The sequence below is a fragment of the Somniosus microcephalus genome, chromosome 16 (assembly GCF_052327205.1).
Source record: "Somniosus microcephalus isolate GS21.2 chromosome 16, FLI_Smic_1.0, whole genome shotgun sequence".
NCBI lineage: Eukaryota > Metazoa > Chordata > Chondrichthyes > Squaliformes > Somniosidae > Somniosus > Somniosus microcephalus.
Genome location: NC_141002.1, coordinates 84,331,762 through 84,350,228, shown reverse-complemented (window position 1 = coordinate 84,350,228; position 18,467 = coordinate 84,331,762). Strand labels below are relative to the sequence as shown.

The window sequence follows — 18,467 nt, the reverse complement described above, 5'->3', positions numbered from 1 at the left end:
CTAAAATGGTTTATCTGGTCATTATCACATTGCTGTTTGTGGGAGCTTGCTGTGTGCATATTGGCTGCTGTTTTTCCTACATTACAACAGTGACTACACTTCAAAAAGTACTTCATTGGCTGTAATGAGCTTTGGGACGTCTGGTGGTCGTGAAAGGCGCTATCTTTCTTTCTTAGTAAAAAGCCTTCTTACCCTCAAAATCAAAACTCATCTGATAGTGTCCCCTTCACACTGACGTCAATTAATATCCTGAACTGATTCTTTCAATCTTCACCGACAGTGTGCCATGATTAAACAAACGTGATAGTGAAAAAAAAGTCAAATTAATAGAATTTCATCAAATAATACAGCATGTGTGGTACAAGCAGAATAGTTGACAGGAGCCTTTGAATATAAATTTTAATCCACATAATACATCACACTTGCAGCTGCAATGCTCGATAACTATTTCACCCTTCTCACGAGGGATAAACTCCACAATCAGTGACTTGCCACCCAGTATCATCCATTATTGTTGGAATATTAAACCAAGGTCATTTGTCATTACAATTTGCAGACTGTACCTCTGCCAAAATAGACTGGGGTGCATCAGCCATCAATTTTTAGATTCAGTTCTGCTTCCCGCTTGACATAACATTATTGCAAAATTTGCAGGCCCTTGTGAAAAAAAAAGTAAATCCTTTTTACAGCTCAAACCTGAGTGCGCTCATGAGTGAAGAGCATGGCTACTGTAACCTCGTCTCCCCTTGGGTATTTTTAACTGTCCTGCATGTTCCATGGTGAACTTTTGTGTTTCTTGTGACTATTTTATTTTATAAACAGGTCCCCATGTTAGACGAATAATGTACTTACAAAAAACAATGCAATAACTTTTGAAGATATAGGTTCAGATTCCATTGCACTGAATTACTTTTGCATTGCATGTAAATCAAGAGTTGTGTTGTCTTCTCTTCGACTAGGGGCCAGTATTAACTTGGTATCTGTGGTGCCTGCATTATCACTTTTCCTATACTTTAGGCAATATACCAGCCTCACACCCCTGAATACCCATTTATCACCTTGTTGCAGTGCACAAGAAGTATTAAAGCAATGGTTATTAAAATTCCACATTGTTTTTTTCTAAATTGAAGAATTCGTAGGTCACTAACTCCGATATGATTAAGGGTCCCCTATCTAGTTTTAAATTATCGCTGGAGATTTCCTCAAGGGTTCTCCCAATCAGCCGCCGTAACTTCAGTGGAAGTCCCCATTGAAACATAGAAACATAGAAGATAGGAGCAGGAGTAGGTCATTCGGCTCTTCGAGCCTGCTCCGCCATTCAATGAGATCATGGCTGATCATTCAAATTCAGTACCCTGTCCCTGCCTTCTCCCCATATCCCTTGATCCCTTTAGCCTCAAGAAATATATCCAACTCTTGAATATATTTAATGAACTGGCCTCCACCACCCTCTGTGGCAGAGAGTTCCACAGGTTCACCACTCTCTGGGTGAAGAAGTTCCTCCTCATTTCAGTCCTAAATGTCCTACCCCTTATCCTTAGACTATGACCCCTGGTTCTGGACTCCCCGACCATCAGGAACATCCTTCCAGCATCTAGTCTGTCCAGGCCTGACAGAATTTTATAGGTTTCGATGAGATCCCCTCTCAATCTTGTAAACTCCAGTGAGTATAAGCCCAATCGACACAATCTCTCCTCATACGTCATTCCTGCCATCCCAGGTATCAGCCTGGTGAATCTTCGCTGCACTCCTTCCATGGCAAGAACGTCCTTCCTCAGATAAGGCGACCAAAACTGCACACAATACTCAAGGTGCGGTCTCACCAAGGCCCTGTACAACTGCAGCAAGACATCCTTGTTCCTGTACTCGAACCCTCTTGCTACGAAGGCCAACATACCATTTGCCTTCTTAACCGCCTGCTGCACCTGCATGCTTATCTTCAGCGACTGGTGCACAAGAACACCCAGGTCTCTTTGCACTTCCCCTTCTCCCAATCTATTGCCATTCAAATAATAGTGTGCCTTCCTGTTTTTGCCACCAAAGTGGATAACCTCACATTTATCCACATTATAGTACATTTGCCATGTTTCTGCCCAATCACCTAACCTGTCCAAATCGTACTGGAGTTTCATGACATCCTCCTCGCAGCATACCCTCCCACCCAGCTTTGTGCCGTCTGCAAATTTGGAGATATTGGGGGAGAAATTGGGTGAGTAGCGCCACCTGTTAGCGCCTAAAGAGGCAGTCAGTGGCTGTAGCGCCACTGGCTGCGTCTCCCGCGATATTCAGTAGGGGCGCTAATGGTGGCGTTAGGCATTTGCGCTGCGCCGCCACCGATGATGTCATCGGTGTGCGCAGCACCCCATTCGTGCCCCGTTCGTGATATTTGGTAGCGAACGCCGCAGTTGCGCCGTTCGCTGCCCGGTTCACAGGGCCTTACTGTGCCGGCAGCGGCACAAGTTAAGGTGGAGGTGCGGGGCAGCCGCTTTTTCGGCGGCCGCCTGCCAGCACCTCTGTCCCCGGCCTCCTAACCACCCCTCACGGCATTGCCGGCTGTTTCCCGAGAGCCCGGCACTTCTCCTTGGTGCCGGGCTCATTTGCCGGCACTCGCGAGTGGGGATCGCGTTGTTGCAGGCACCTCCCCCTTAACAGTGGGAGGAAGGCCTGCAGTACCGCAGCGTGCCGTGCCGCAGCATGTGACGCTGCGGCACGTTGCGCTGCGATAATCAGTTTCAGTGCCCCTCGAGGGACGCGGAGCGCCTCGAGCCTCGCCCCGTGTCCCTCGAGGGGCACTGAAACTGAATTTCTGGCGATCGGTATCACTCCGATCGCTGCGCTCAATCCTGCGCTCAGGCGGCTTTTGCGCCACTTTGGCGCCCCAACCCAATTTCTAGGCCATTACATCCAATTCCCTCGTCCAGATCTTTGATATATATTGTGAACAGCTGGGGTCCTAGGACCGATCCTTGCAGTACCCCACTAGTCACTGCCTGCCACTCAAAAAACGACCCGTTTATTCCAACTCTTTGCTTTCTGTCCGCCAACCAGTTCTCTATCCAAGTCAATACCTTGCCCCCAATCCATGTGCCTTAATTTTGCATGCTAATCTCTTATGCGGGACCTTATCGAAAGCCTTCTGAAAGTCCAAATACACCACATCCACTGGTTCTCCCTTATCTATTTTACCAGTTACATCCTCAAAAAATTCCAGTAGATTAGTCAAGCATGATTTACCCTTTGTAAATCCATGTTGACTTTGTCCGATCCTGTTACTGCTTTCCAAGTGCTCTGCTATTACATCTTTTATAATGGACTCTAGCATTTTCCCCACTACCGATGTCAGGCTTACCGGTCTATAATTCCCCGCTTTTTCTCTGCCACCTTTTTTGAATAGTGGGGTAACATTAGCTACCCTCCAATCCATGGGTACTGTTCCAGAGTCTATCGAGTTCTGGAAGATGACCAGCAATGCATCTACTATTTCTAGGGCCACTTCCTTAAGTACCCTGGGATGTAGATTATCAGGCCCTGGGGATTTATCGGCCTTCAGTCCCATCAATTTTCCTGACACCATTTCCCTACAAATACTGATTTCTTTCAGTTCCACCCTTTCATCAGACCCTATGTTCCCCGATATTTCTAGGAGGCTATTTGTGTCCTCCTTTGTGAAGACAGAACCAAAATATGTATTTAGTTGGTCTGCCATTTCTTTGTTCCCCATTATAAATTCCCCCGATTCTGACTGCAAGGGACCTACGCTTGACTTCACCAATCTTTTTCTCTTCACATATCTATAAAAGCTTTTACAGTCAGTTTTTATGTTCCCTGCAAGCTTACTCTCATATTCTATTTTCCCTTTCTTAATTAATCCCTTTGTCCTCCTTTGTTGAATCCTGAACTGCTCCCAATCCTCAGGATTATTGTTTTTTCTGGCCAATGTGTATGTCCTCTCCTTGGATCTTATGCTATCCCTAATTTCCCTTGTTACCCATGGTTGAGTCACCTTTTTTGTTTTATTTTTATGCCAAACTGGGATGAACAACTTCTGTAGTTCATCCATTCGGTCTTTGAATGTTTGCCATTGCCTATCCACCGTCAACCCTTTGAGCGCCATTCCCCACTCAATCCTACCCAACTCGCTCCTCAGACCATCGTAGTTTCCTTTATTTAAATTGAGGACCCTTGTTTCTGAGTCAACTACTTCATTCTCCATCTTAATGAAGAATTTGATCATATGATCGCTCCGACACAAGGGGTCTCGTACAACACGATTGCTAATTAATCCTTTCTCGTTGCATAATACCCAGTCTAAGATGGCCTGATCTCTGGTTGGTTCCTCGACATGTTGGTCCAGGAAACCATCCCGTAAACACTCCAGGAATTCCTCCTCCACAGTATTGTTACCAATTTGGTTAGCCCAATCTGTATGTAGATTAAAGTCACCCATGATGACTGCTGTGCCCTTGTTGCATGCTTCTTTAATTTCCCTTTTAATGCCATCCCCAACCTCCGCCTTACTATTTGGAGGTCTATATACCGCTCCCACTAACGTTTTTTTCCCCTTAGTATTTCTCAATTCTACCCATACAGATTCCACATCATCAGAGCCAATATCCTTCATTACAATTGTGTTAATCCCTTCTTTAACCAGTAATGCTACCCCACCTCCCTTTCCTTTTTGCCTATCTTTCCTGAATATCGAATACCCATGGATGTTGAATTCCCAGTCTTGAATATCGAATACCCCTGGATGTTGAGTTCCCAGTCTTGGCCATCCTTGAGCCATGTTTCCGTAATCCCAACCAAATCATATTCGTTTACCTCTATCTGCGCAGCCAATTCATCCACCTTATTACAAATGCTCCTCGCATTAAGACACAAAGCCTTCAGGCTTGTTTTTTTTAACGCTCTTAGATCTATTAGAATTATTATTTACTGTGGCCATCCAGGGTTTCCACTGAAGATACGGCAGTGGAAATCGCAAAGGAAATTTCCTGGCGTATGAATTTTGCCTCACTTTAAGACCAGTGAGGAAAATGGCCTCTTAAACTTTCAGCTCCGTGTGAGGCTGACTCTTACTGATCTTTCAATGATATATTGATATTATTTTTGTGCTTTTTAAAATTTAAAAATGTTATATCTTTTCAATGGGCTTCAGTTTAGCAGCAATTGTTTTCAGGAGGTTAATTAGTTTAACGAGCAGCTCAGACCTGCTATTTTCCAAATGTTGTATCATGTAACATTAATATATACTGGTGAACCTTCTGTGACGTTGTTCAGTCAGTCAGGGGAATTGGCGGGGTTTAACATTTGTCGCAAAGCGGGGGCAATCGGTGGGCAGAGTGCACCCACTGACTGCCCGTTCTTGCTGGCATGAGGCCCCCGAGCCATTTCGAGGACTGGGCGGTGTTTGAAACAAACCAGCGTTCTGAAGCAGCTCGCCGGCCGGGGAGGGCGGGAAATCGGCTGGCTGATACTTGGAGCCTGCCGACAGATGGTCCTGAAGTGGGGAGGGGGGACGTGATCCCCGAGGGGCTCAAACACGGGTCAGCAGCGGGCCAGAATATTTTTGTGGGGCCAGCAGGAACATTCTTGCCCCACAAAATTTTTTAAAAAGGTGAAAAAGGTTGCGGGCCTTTTTCTTGCGTCACCTCCAGTGGTTCTTTTAAGTCTACATTGGGGAGACCAAACGCAGATTGGGTGACCGCTTTGCGGAACACCTCCGTTCAGTCCGTAAGGGTGACCCCGAGCTTCCGGTCGCCTGTCATTTCAATTCACTGCTCCATTCCCACTCGGACCTCACCGTCCTTGGCCTCTTGTACTGTTCCACGGAAGCTCAACGTAAACTCGAGGAACAGCACCTCATCTTCCGATTAGGCACTCTGCAGCCTTCTGGTCTCAATATCGAGTTCAACAATTTCAGATCATAACCTCGGCCCCTATTTCATTTTTACTTATATTTTTCCACTCCTTTCCTCCCCCCCCCCTTTCGTTTTGTTTCTCTCTCACACCTGGCAGCTATCTTTTGCCCTGCCAGTACACTTTACACCTAATCCCAGCCTATTACCATCTCGTCTAGCTTCTAATCTCTTTTACTTCTTTTGGTTCTTTTATTCTTTTGTCCGATCGCAGCCCTGCCTTCGATCTAGTTCCTTTTCTCTCCAGTTTTGAAGAAGGGTCCAACCCGAAACGTCAACTCAAATTTCTCTCCACGGATGTTGCCTGACCTGCTGAGTTTTTCCAGCATTTTCTGTTGTTATTTCGGATTTCCAACATCTGCAGTATTTTGCTATCGTTCTTTTAAGGAGCTTTGGTTCAGCCTCTCAATGCCTGGCACAAAGAGATAGACCATGTGTATCACACGCTCCATTCATTTGTACCTCAAAATTGCAATTGGGGTACTATGTATGTCATAGTACCCCGATTTGCAAATTACGTGACCGTTGCACCTGAACCAGGCAGGCATGCTGACCACCAATTTAAAGGCCCCTACCAAGATGGCGTCGGCCAGAATGCCAGTGTAAATGAGGCAGTAAGTGACCCAATGCCACCCTATTTACGCCAGGCGGCTGCAGTTAAAATCATCCTGGTATGTGTTTGTTTTAACAGGCTGAGGGAAGCTGCAGCGCCACCTCTGGAGCCAGCAAGAGTAGCAGGAGTTCTTGTTTCTCAGGGGCAACTTTCGCCTTTGCAGCTTGGACGGTTAACTGACAGAGTGGGTTGCCCCCACACTTCCCGTTGTAGAACCCGCCCACTTTCCTTTCCATTGAAATCAAATGGAAATGCCAATCGGGGTGGTTCTATAATGGGCAGGCGATTCACTCCACCAGTTTACCACCCAAGCAATGAAGGTGATAATTGCCCCCACATTGTTTTTAGAGGTTACAGTGCCATCCTCTGGAGGAACTAGGAATAGCAGGCATTACCAGTACCATTACAGTGGTAACCCATTGGTTTCAATACACTGGGAGCATTACAGCATTACCAGCTCGAATGGCACCCTCATAGCAATCTTTATAGCCCAGTTATTTTATATCTTCCGCTTTACATAATCCCATAATGGCATCTACAACCATTTAGACTTTTTTTAGATAAAACAAGTAAAATTGATTATATTAGGTATCAAGGTTGAGCATTTAGACTGTTTTCAGCTTCCATTTAAACTACAGAGCTCACATAGTTGGACATCCATAAAACTGAATATCTAATCAGGACCTTGCTGTCAAACATCAACATTAGCTGGCACCTTTCCCCAAATTACAACAGTGATTACACTTCAAAAGTACTTCGTTGGCTGTGAAGCGCTCTAGGGTGTCCCGAGGTTCGTGAAAGGCGCTATATAAATGTAACTTCTTTCTTTCTCTTATTATTGAAGCTTTGAAAAGAGAATGCCACATGAACAGTTAGCCAAGGACATGTATTCTGTTTGTACAGCTCCTGCATTCAAAAGCAGCTTCAATGGCACATCTATCAACACTGAGGTTTGCCAATAAAGTGGCCCATGCTAACACTTTTTGGTCACTCAGTCGATTTATTACTTGCTGCACAGTCTGTGCTGTGACCGGGCGACAATTAACCCCTTTACTGGTTCGTTGCGCTATTGTGAGAGCCTCGCGAAAGGCACCAGTCTCAGAATTGGGAAACGCTCACATTTAGCTTTTCAAATCAAATCAATCAAATCAACTTTTATTGTCATTGTTAGTGCACAAGTGCAGTACAACGAAATGTAGGCTTGCGGCTCCCGAGAGTGTACATTTGGATTAAGACATTTAAACATTCAACATACATTTGGCTTGTAGTATGTTAACATAAACATAACCATAATAAAGTGCATTGGCAGATGTGCAGGCTTTAGAGTTTATTTGTGGAGTTCAGTAGGATGACAGCCCTGGGAAAGAAGCTATTCCTAAATCTGGTCATACGGGTGCGACTGCATCTGTAGCGTCTCCCAGATGGCAGGAGGGCGAACAGACTGTGGCTGGGGTGGGTAGGGTCTTTGATGATGGACCGTGACCTCCGTAGACAGCATTTCTGGTATATGAGCTCTATGGTCAGTAGCCGGGTGCCAGTAATGTGTTGGGCAGTTTTGACTACCCGCTGCAGGGCTTTCCGGTCATAGTAGCTACAGCTGCCATACCATACTGTGATACAGTTTGTGAGGATGCTCTCTATAGTGCAGCGGTAAAAGTTAGAGAGGATCAGGGGTGACAGGTTACATCCCTTCAGCCTCCTTAGGAAATATAGGCGCTGCTGGGCCTTCTTCACCAGAGAGGAGGTGTTGAGGGACCAGGAGAGGTCTTCCGTGATGTGGACTCCGAGGAACTTAAAGCTGTCCATCCTTTCCACCACAGCCCCATTGATGTGGATGGGGGTGTGACTTCCACCTTTGGACTTCCTGAAGTCCACAATGATTTCTTTGGTTTTCTTGATGTTAAGGGCCAGGTTGTTATCGGCGCACCACTTTACGAGATTCTGGACCTCCTCCCTGTAGGCTGACTCATCGTTGTTGATGATCTGGCCTACTACCGTGGTGTCATCCGCAAACTTGATGATGGTGTTGGAACCATTAACAGCCACACAGTCGTGGGTGAAGAGGGAGTAGAGGAGGGGGCTCAGCACACATCCTTGTGGGGCCCCCATGTTCAGGGTCTGGGGGGGGAGGTGTGGTTACCTAATTTGACAGACTGAGGTCTGTTTGTTAGGAAGTCCAGGGTCCAGTTGCAGAGGGAAGTGTTCAGGCCAAGAGTTTGGAGTTTGGTGGCCAGCTTGTTGGGGACGATAGTGTTGAATGCTGAGCTGTAGTCTATGAACAGCATTCTGATGTAGGTCTCCTTACCATCTAGGTGATTCAGTGCCGAGTGTAGAGCAGTTGTGATTGCATCCTCCGTTGATCTGTTTGCACGATAGGCAAACTGGTGTTGGTCAAGAGAGGCAGGAACACTGGCTTTGATGTGGGCTAAGACCAGTCTCTCGAAACACTTCATTATGATGGGTGTGAGTGCGACAGGTCGATAGTCGTTCAGGCACGTCACAGCCGTTTGTTTTGGCACAGGAATAATGGTAGCGGTCTTGAAGCATGTAGGGACTACTGCCTGGGCCAATGACAGATTGAAGATGGCGGTGAAGACATCAGCCAGTTGATCAGCACATTCCTTGAGTACCCGTCCAGGGATGCTATCCGGTCCAGCAGCCTTTCGTGTGTTCACTCCGCGTAGAACACCCCTTACGTCGGAAGTCGACAGAGTGAGCACCTGGTCTTCCGGGGGTGGCAAGGTTTTGGTAGCCGGCTCCCTGTTGTCCCTGTCGAAGCGAGCGTAGAAGTTGTTAAGCTCCTCCGGAAGGGAGGCATCGCTAACCGGGGGCCTGGTATTTTTGCCCTTGTAGTCAGTGATGGACTGGATGCCTTGCCACATGCGCCGGGGGTCCGAGTTGTTGCGGAAGTGATCCTCTATCCGCAGTGTCTGTTTCCTTTTGTTTTGAATTGTCACTGAAATATGTATTAATTGCTTGTGATTTACAGAGTCAACTAACAAGAGTATGATATGGATGTGACAGATTTTATTTAATTAAGAAGTAAAACAATTATACTGCTTAGGCCATAAAAGGGTGTTTGGTTCCAATTTCTATATGTGTTTGTATTGGTTAACTGGGTGAATCAATAGAGCTCCTTGAACAAAATAAAAACCAAATGAGGTGGAAATTCATCCTGCACGGTGCTGCAAGACAGCGATAGTGAATCCACACTCATTTCTACCCCAGTAGCTTTATCAGGATGAAACACAATTGAATTGCTGTTGTAGGTTTGAAGTCTTTTTTTAATGATAATTTACTGTTGTGCAGAAATCTGGAACAGTCGGCTATTTCTGTTTAACCATTAGATTTAACAGAAGTATATAAAAATGCCCAAGTTCCAAACCAGATGGCTTGACTTTGCGTGCTCGTAGATTTGAACTACCAGTGACCTGCTTATTTACAGACTGTGTAACACAAGGGTCCATTATTTTACCAATGTCACAAATAGATATTTATTAGTTACCTGTCAGTGATATAGGGGTAAATTGTTTTGTTATGTTCTTCAATACAATGGTAATGGGTGAGACTTTCAACGGCTGGCGGTCTGTTTTGCGTCTGAAAAACGGGTGACTGGCAGTTGAAAGTCTGGTGGGTTCCTTCTGCGTCTAATTGCTTTCAACTTTCAGGCAGGCCTTTAAATGGGTGCCCAGCCCGCCCTCCCAAAAATGAGAGGAAGCTCTTTTGTTGTGCAGATTGGGGCCTATTGTGGCAAATTGGGGTCAGAAGGTTGTGGGTTCATAGTCCCACTCCAGGGACTTGAGCACATAAAGCGAGGCTGACACTCCAGTGCAGTGCTGAGGGAGTGCTGCACTGTCGGAGGTGCCGTCTTTCGGATGAGACGTTAAACCGAGGCCCCGTCTGCTCTCTCAGGCGGATGTAAAAGATCCCATGGCACTGTTTCGAAGAAGAGCAGGGGAGTTATTCCCGGTCTCCTGGCCACTATTTATCCCTCAATCAACATAACAAAAACAGATTATCTGGTCATTATCACATTGCTGTTTGTGGGAGCTTGCTGTGCGCAAATTGGCTGCCACGTTTCCTACATTACAACAGCGACTACACTTCAAAAGTACTTTGTTGGCTGTAAAGTGCTTTGAGATGTCCAGTGGTCATGAAAGGCGCTATATAAATGCAAGTTCTTTCTTTCTCTGTGTAAAAAAAACAATTCTCCGAGCTCCTCTCTTTGTTCTTTTTGTTCTCTTAGACTTTATTATTTAGTGCAAGCTGATTCGGCATATTACACTTTGTGCATGTGATGAAATATTTCCATTCATCACTGCCTGTGACTGAGATCGGTTTCAGTGTCATTTCCCTTCCCCCAGACCTCATTGTATTGTGTACTGGAATGTGCTGTATTGTATACTGGAATGTGCTGGAATGTGCTGTGTGTAGGGCTCCGCCCATACCTGGCCCCGTTTGTAAGCTAGCTTCAGTCAAGCCCCAGTCTCCAGAAGGACGACATCTCTCTCGCTTACGTGTTTCGTTCTAAGTTAATAAAAGCCTTGTTTTGTTCTGCTGCCTTCGAGTCTCAGAATTATTGAGGCACATCAATTTTATTAACTTATTTTTCAACACTATGGATCAACTCCTGAAACCCGAACGTTTGGATTTGGATCAACATGCTCCGGATGCATCAGCGCGCTTCGGACACTGGTTTGAGTGTATGGAATTCTTCCTGGACAATTCCGCAGCCGTCAAAGACGCTACGGACGCTGCAAGGATGAGACTCGGAATTCTGCGGAATTGGGTAAGCCACCGGGTTTACCCCCTCATCCAAGACGCCGAGACGTACCTGGCCGCCTGCGACATCTTAAAGGCGCATTACCAGCAGCCTACGAATGAGGTGTATGCTAGGCACCTGCTCGCCACCCGCGCACAGCGACCTGGGGAATCGGTGGAGGAGTTCCTAAGCACCCTGAAAATGCTTGGCAAAGACTGCAAGTGCCGAGATGTAAAAGCCGCAGTGTACACTGATGAGCTTGTTCGCGATGCCTTCATCACAGGCCTCAGCTCCACTTACATCCGGCAAAGACTGCTGGAAAAAACGGGGTTGGACCTGAAACAGGCTGCGGACACCGCGCGATCCCTGGATGTGGCCCAGAGAAACTCGGACGCCTACTCTTCAGCCCGCGCCGTCCACGCCGCCACGTGTGCACCGAGGGCGCCGCCATCTTGGAAGGCATCTTCCCCGCCCGACAGCCCGACACCGGCTGGGCCCCGCTCTGCCCCCAGAAGCCCTACGACAGCCGCGACGCGTCAGGGACCCAACTGCTACTTCTGCGGGCAGCCAAAGCACACCAGAAACCTGTGCCCGGCGAAAGGCACCACCTGCTTTAAGTGCGGTAAGAAGGGACACTTCGGGAAGGTGTGCAGAGGGAACCCCGCCGGAAAACCAACCGCCGGAAAACCCGCCACCGCCGCGTGTGCGCCGTGGGAGTGGCCATCTTGGACGCCATCTTGCCCGACCTCGTGGGGTCCGCCATCTTGTGAGCAGACAGCGTGGACGCCATCTTGTATCGATCAGGGCCCTACAGTGGCATCGGTCACAGTGGACCAGACCAGGCCGCACCCGCTATCCAGATCAATGGTGGACATCGAGGTAAATGGGTGCCGGGTTAAATGCTTAATTGACAGTGGAAGCACGGAGAGCTTTATCCACCCAGAACTGGCACAACAACTCTCCCTAAAGGTGGTCCCTACTCAGGGTACCATCTCTATGGCTGACAAAACCCAGACATCGACCATTCTGGGTTACTGCATGGTACAATTGTGCGTTAACGGAACTGTATATGATAATTTTAAAGTATTAATCATGAAGAACCTATGTGCGAGCGTGATCTTGGGCCTGGATTTCCAGTGCAACCACCAAAGCATCACGCTCAAGTACGGTGGGTCCCAGCCGCCCCTCACAGTGTGCGGTCTGGCTACCCTGAAGGTAAAGCCGCCTTCGCTATTCGCGAACCTTACCCCTAACTGCCGGCCAATAGCGACCAAAAGCAGGAGGTACAGCTGGGAGGACAGGCGGTTTATCGCGACCGAGGTAGACAGGCTCCTGAAAGAGCGCATTATTGAACGCAGCAACAGCCCGTGGCGCGCCCAAGTGGTAGTGGTAAGGGGTAGCGAGAAGAAACGGATGGTGATCGACTATAGTCAAACGATCAACAGGTACACCCTACTAGACGCCTACCCGCTACCCCGCATATCAGAAATGGTGAACCAAATCGCCAAATACCGGGTGTTCTCCACCATCGACCTCAAGTCAGCGTACCACCAGCTCCCTATCAGACCAGAGGACCGCCCGTACACCGCCTTCGAGGCGAACGGACGCCTCTACCAATTCCTCAGAGTCCCCTTTGGGGTGACGAATGGGGTCTCGGTCTTCCAGAGGGAGATGGACCGCATGGTCGATGACCACCACTTGCAGGCAACCTTCCCCTACCTCGACAACGTCACCATCTGCGGTCACAACCAGCAGGATCACGACTCGAACCTCGAGAGGTTCCTGGAAACCGCACAAAAACTCAACCTCACCTACAACGAGGACAAGTGCGTTTACAACACCACGCGCCTCTGCATACTAGGCAGCGTGGTGAAGAACGGGGAAATCGGACCAGACCCCGACCGATTGCGCCCCCTACGGGAGCTGCCCCTGCCCAACACTCCCAAAGCCCTGAAAAGGTGCCTGGGGTTATTTTCTTATTATTCCCAATGGGTCCCCAACTACTCCGACAAAGCCCGCCCCCTCTTGAAAGCATCCTCTTTCCCGCTCTCTGCTGAGGCCCACGCCGCCTTCAAAAGCATTAAGCAGGATATTGAGCAGGCCACGCTACAGGCAGTGGACGAGAACACTCCATTTCAAGTGGAAAGTGATGCGTCTGACTTCGCCTTGGCGGCCACCCTCAACCAGGCGGGGCGGCCCGTAGCTTTCTTCTCGAGGACCCTCCAAGGGCCCGAGATCAGACACTCCTCCGTGGAAAAGGAGGCCCAAGCCATCGTGGAGGCAGTGCGCCACTGGCGCCACTACCTAGCCGGCAAACGCTTCACCCTACTTACCGACCAGCGGTCGGTAGCGTTTATGTTCAATAATAAACAGAGGGGGAAGATTAAAAATGATAAGATTCTTAGGTGGCTGATCGAGCTCTCCACCTTCGAGTACGACATCATTTACCGGCCAGGGGCCCTTAACGAATCCCCTGACGCCCTCTCACGAGGGATGTGTGCCAGCGCCACCGGGGATCGGCTACAGACCCTCCACAACGACCTCTGCCACCCAGGGGTCACGCGGCTGTTCCACTTCATAAAGTCCCGTAACTTACCCTACTCGATTGAGGAAGTTCGGTCCCTGACCAGGAACTGCCGCACTTGCGCTGAGTGCAAGCCTCGGTTCTACTGCCCAGATAGAGCCCACTTAATCAAAGCTACACGGCCCTTTGAGCGGCTCAGCTTAGATTTCAAGGGCCCCCTCCCGTCCGTCGACCGCAATGTTTACTTCCTGAACATTGTGGACGAATACTCCCGGTTCCCATTCGCCTTCCCCTGCCCAGACATGACCAGCGCCACGGTCATTAAATGCCTCAACAGCCTGTTCTGCCTGTTCGGTATGCCGAGCTACATCCATACGGATAGGGGGGCGTCCTTCATGAGTGAAGAGCTACGCCAGTACATGCTGTCCAGGGGGATCGCCACGAGCCGTACCACCAGCTACAACCCCCGGGGTAACGGCCAAGTGGAGCGAGAGAACGGGACAGTATGGAAAGCAGTCACTCTAGCTCTAAGGACCAAGGGCCTCCCTATCTCCCGCTGGCAGGAAGTCCTCTCGGATGTGCTCCATTCGATACGGTCGGTATTGTGTACGGCCACTAATACCACGCCTCATGAACGAATGTTTGTCTTTCCCCGGAAATCCACCTCAGGCGTATCCATGCCGTCATGGCTCTCCACCCCAGGTCCGGTACTCGTGCGAAGGCATGTGAGGGGCCACAAGACGGACCCTCTCGTGGAGCCAGTACACCTACTCCACGCCAACCCCCAATACGCATATGTCCGGCACGCCGACGGAAGGGAGGACACCGTGTCCATAAAAGACGTCGCCCCAGCTGGCATCGACAACAACCACGGCAATAGCGGCAACGACGATCACAGCAACTCTTACCCACCCACTACTCTTTCATCACCCCCGGAAGAACACCGACCAACGGCACCCCCACCAACTACCCCTTCAACAACCCTGGCGGCACCCCCGGCAGAGACCCAGGAGGCTACCGGGGACACCCAGCCGACACCCGCGGCACCGCAACAGCCACGTCGGTCGCAGAGGACTATCAAACCCCCGAACAGACTAAATCTATAGAAGGGGTGAATGTGATGAAATATTTCCATTCATCACTGCCTGTGACTGAGATCGGTTTCAGTGTCATTTCCCTTCCCCCAGACCTCATTGTATTGTGTACTGGAATGTGCTGTATTGTATACTGGAATGTGCTGGAATGTGCTGTGTGTAGGGCTCCGCCCATACCTGGCCCCGTTTGTAAGCTAGCTTCAGTCAAGCCCCAGTCTCCAGAAGGACGACATCTCTCTCGCTTACGTGTTTCGTTCTAAGTTAATAAAAGCCTTGTTTTGTTCTGCTACCTTCGAGTCTCGGAATTATTGAGGCACATCAATGCATTGCACCTATTATTTCTCCTGATCAGCCACCTGAGGGGTACATTTGTCTTTTAAAAATATTTAATTCCCATGGTTTGAGTAACACAGCTGGAGTGGTGTTCCCAGTAAGGGCACAGTTTTAGTTCCATCGCTGTGTTCCACCTGACAGCTTCCCTTGTCCTTATCCCATCAATGATAGGAGGGAAAAATCAGTTGACAATAGATGAGTGTGACTGTTGGACTGTCCTTCCTGTCCCAAATATCTACTACCAGTACTCTGAAAAAAGGGACATTGAGTGGCTATTTGTAGAATGGACATGCCATTAATCTCAGATAGTAACCCAGGTGACAGCTGGCTGTATCTCTTAAGTTACCAACATCCTGTAACTAAGATGTTTAAATCTAGGGTTTTAGGGAGATTGATTTCTTAATGGGTGCAGTGGCACTGATCCTGTTTTTGAACTGTTGTTTCCTGACTCCCTGATTGAGAGTACACTGGGTTTCGTAAATGAATCCAGTGCGGTATATATTCAGTTTAAAAGTGTTAGTGGCCTTTTGTGCTCATTTTGAGCATCTAGTTACTGAATCAAGCACACCCATATCTGGTGTGGTACAAGTCAAATACAATGTCAAGCTCCTTCCACTCTGTCCCCACAAGGTCCATTCATCCCAATCTTAGAACACTTCAGAAAGTATTGCTTTCCCCCCATTGTCCATATGTAAGGTCTCAATTCCACAGCAACAGATTTTAAAACATTGACAACATTTTGTGATAACAGAAATTAACTGATAGGAATTTATTTAATGGTAAAATGCAGCTTTACATGCCTTCAAAATCTGCCATTTTAATTTTATATTCTAATCATTCCATTAAACTTCAATGTACTTATGGGGTACGGTAGCATAGTGCTCATGTTCCTGAACAATAATCCCGAGGCCTGGACTAATGATCTGGAGATTTGAGTTCAAATTCCACTATGGCAGCTGGGGAACTTAAATCCAGTTAATTAAATAAATCTGGAATTATTTCAGACCATGAAACTGCCAGATTGTCGTAAAAAACCCCATCTGATTCCCTCATGTCCTTTAGGGAAGGAAATCTGCCGTCCTTACCCGGTCTGGCCAGTATGTGACTCCAGACTCACAGCAATGTGGTTGACTCTTAACTGCCCTCTGAAATGGCCTAGCATGTCACTCAGTTGTATTAAACCGCTACAAAGAAGCATGGACTGCAGCGGTTCAAGAAGGCAGCTCACCACCACCTTCTCGAGGGCAATTATGATGGGCAATAAATGCTGGCCTTCCCAGCGACACTCACATCCCGAGAACGAATAAAAAGAAAATGTATCAAAATGGTGAAGAGCCAGGAGAGAGTCAATGCAGAAACAGCGTCAGTAGAATTTACAAACACCACACTCATGTAAGACCTCAATATCACTTTTTTAAGAAAAAGATTAAGCACTGAGGGACTGGATGATGCATTGCTTTAGCACAGTGTTGTTTCACCTTTGACGCCTGACTTTGAATCCAGCCGAGACTGATGGAATGAAATTCTTTCGCCTTTAGAAAACACTTTTTCATTTAAATGTTTCCATAGTTCAGGTGGTGGGAGATGAATATGTGGGTCTATGAATCTGCTGTCAGGATAAAGGAGATGGATTTAGCAATGTAAACATTGGGGGGAGGGGGGTGGGTGGGAAAGCCAGCACACGGGTATTAGCTTCTGACGACCGGCTATAAAAAATTCTAAATGTAAAATTGCCTGCAGTTATAGGGAAATGAGTCCAGGGGCGTTTCAACCACATTCTTACAGCTCACAGCACAAATCAGTATCAAGTGGCACCTAAGCAGTTTCACTCAGTATGATTGCGGGTCGACTGGTAGTGAAGATGAATAAATTCACACTGCCATGATATGTAGGGCTCTGCTCTGAAGTTGGGATCATCACGGGAAACAATCAACCTTCCCTCCAACCAGGCTCTACTACTGATGACGTCTAAGTACACCGTGACGTCTAAGTACACCGTGCACGCCCAGTCCGAAATCTACCCTTGCCAGGACCGAACATGCATCGAGTAGTTTCAGAGTTTGTTTAAGCAGAATTTTTGTTTTGTTTAAATTTTCATCCCCAAATTTTTCTTTTCATTTCAGTTTTTACCATTTGTTATAAAATTTCACAATTTTCTTTTTACAAAGCCAGAACCATTCTGCTCAGTCAGGGAGAATGGGCACTTGAACCCAGTACTGGAGGATTAGCTGCACTCCAGAGTGAGCCAGCACCTTCAGGAGAGATGGGAACAGAAACTTTTTAACAAACTTGTGAGGAGGATGCAAAGAGGCTTCAAGACGATTTAGACAAGTTGAGTGAGTGGGCAAATACATGGCAGATGCAGTATAACGTGGATAAATGTGAAGTTATCCACTTCAGTAGGATAAACAGAAAGGCAGAGTATTATTTAAATGGTGATAGATTGGGAAATGTTGATGTACAGAGGGACCTGGGTGTCCTTGTACACCAGTCACTGAAAGCAAACATGCAGGTGCAGCAAGCAGTTAGGAAAGCAAATGGCATGTTGGCCTTCATTGCAAGAGGATTTGAGTACAGGAGCAAGGATGTCTTACTACAGTTATACAGGGCCTTGGTGAGACCACACCTGGAGTGCAGTTTTGATCTCCTTACCTAAGAAAGGATATACTTGCTATAGAGGGAGTGCAGCGAAGGTTCACCAGACTCCTGGGATGGCAGGACTGTCGTATGAGGAGAGATTGGGTCGACAAGGCCTGTATTCACCAGAGTTTAGAAGAATGAGAGGGGATCTCATTGAAACATATAAAATTCTGACAGGGCTAAACAGACTGGATGCAGGGAGGATGTTTCCCCTGGCTGGGGGGTTTAGAACGAGGGGTCACAGTCTCAGGATATGGGGTAGGACATTTAGGACTGAGATGAGGAGAAATTTCTTCACTCAGAGGGTGGTGAACCTGTGGAATTCTCTACCACAGACAGCTGTGGAGGCCAAGATACTGAATATATTTAAGAAGGAGATAGATAGATTTCTAGACACAAAATGTATTAAGGGGTATGGGGAGAGAGCGGGAATATGGTATTGAGATAGAGGAACAGCCATGATCATATTGGATGGCGGAGCAGGCTCGAAGGGCTGAATGGCCTACTCCTGCTCCTATTTTTCGATGTTTCTAAACTTCTTTTGTAATGTAACTGTGGTGCTGAACATCAGATGGAATCCAAT

General features: G+C 47.6%; 1 protein-coding gene across 2 annotated transcripts in view; it reads left to right on the top strand.

Moving 5' to 3' along the window:
- LOC147106349 (protein NEL-like) overlaps positions 1–18,467 on the top strand; it is a 342,986-nt gene that overhangs the window by 69,297 nt on the left and 255,222 nt on the right. The gene's annotated exons all lie outside the window — the stretch shown is intronic.